The sequence below is a fragment of the Penaeus monodon genome, chromosome 29 (assembly GCF_015228065.2).
Source record: "Penaeus monodon isolate SGIC_2016 chromosome 29, NSTDA_Pmon_1, whole genome shotgun sequence".
NCBI classification, from domain to species: Eukaryota; Metazoa; Arthropoda; class Malacostraca; order Decapoda; family Penaeidae; genus Penaeus; species Penaeus monodon.
In genome coordinates, this window is record NC_051414.1 from 31,219,788 (window position 1) to 31,220,917 (window position 1,130).

A 1,130-nucleotide genomic window follows, 5' to 3' on the forward strand; every position below is an offset into this window, starting at 1 on the left:
TGCTGTAAGTAGGCGTGGCATTTCGTTTCCCTGTGTAGCTTATTATTGTTAACTTATTATGGATACACTTGTAACTTGATCATCTCTCTCCAATTGAGAAGTTGATATACATAGACGTTTCTGCCATTCACCAGGTGAAACATAATAAAGACAAACAGATTAATTGTAAACATATACATGAAACAACAAGAATACACATTAATATTCACCAAAGAGAAAACAACAGTGATAAGACCAAAGCAAGTTACTTTTGATTGGCTATATAAATACAAATCATAAACCCTAATATCGCACAGTAACAACCATACTTAATAATCATAACGCCATTATTACACATCATACCAAGCCCATACGTCCTTTCAACGTTGAAGATAAAGTGCTAAGCACATGTGTTATCTCAAATGTACAAAGGCTTTCAAAACTATGTGTCACACGCTCATTATACAAAGCCGGCTGACTAGACTACATTATGCATTCGGTATACCATACGTTACGCAAGCATACGGTAATAAAACACTGCATCCGCAAATCTACATCAGCTATAACAGCACACAATGACACGGAATAATAACTGCAGTAAACAGGGTCATTACAAACATGTGACAATAGTAAGAACACCTACAACGTAACAGCCGTAACAACACAGAATAACAACCACACCCTCTCCCGCCAGCCTGTCCACGGAAGCCACGGAGGAAACCAATACCACTACTCTTGGCGCGTTGACGGAGGACGCAAATACACTCACGGAGGCGCTGTAGGATACTGCAGGCAGCTCGTAGGCTCATGGCAGCGGTCAGCATTGAGGACAAAACGAGAGCGATTTATCAACAGAATCATCGTGGTGGTAAGCGAGCATTATATTTGGGGGGAGCAATTATATTTTGGGGGAGTGTTTTGTATTCATTATGCTTTTATTATATTTTCGTTGTGACTAATTTAATTGTATTTATTTTTTGTATCTATTGTATATTTTTTGTCTATTGATGTATTCAGGGTTTATTTTGCCACACGCTTTTAATGGTTGATTTGATTATATATATATTTTGTGTCATTATTCAAAACTACGATTCAGTGCGACATTTCTTCCTTTGCATCTTCCGTGTGGGTTTTCCTTATGTTCCCCCACC

At 38.1% G+C, this 1,130-nt stretch overlaps 1 protein-coding gene across 1 annotated transcript in view; it reads left to right on the top strand.

Moving 5' to 3' along the window:
- LOC119592147 (C-type lectin BfL-1-like) overlaps nucleotides 1-1,130 on the top strand; it is a gene marked incomplete in the record, with an annotated part of 6,167 nt that overhangs the window by 3,421 nt on the left and 1,616 nt on the right.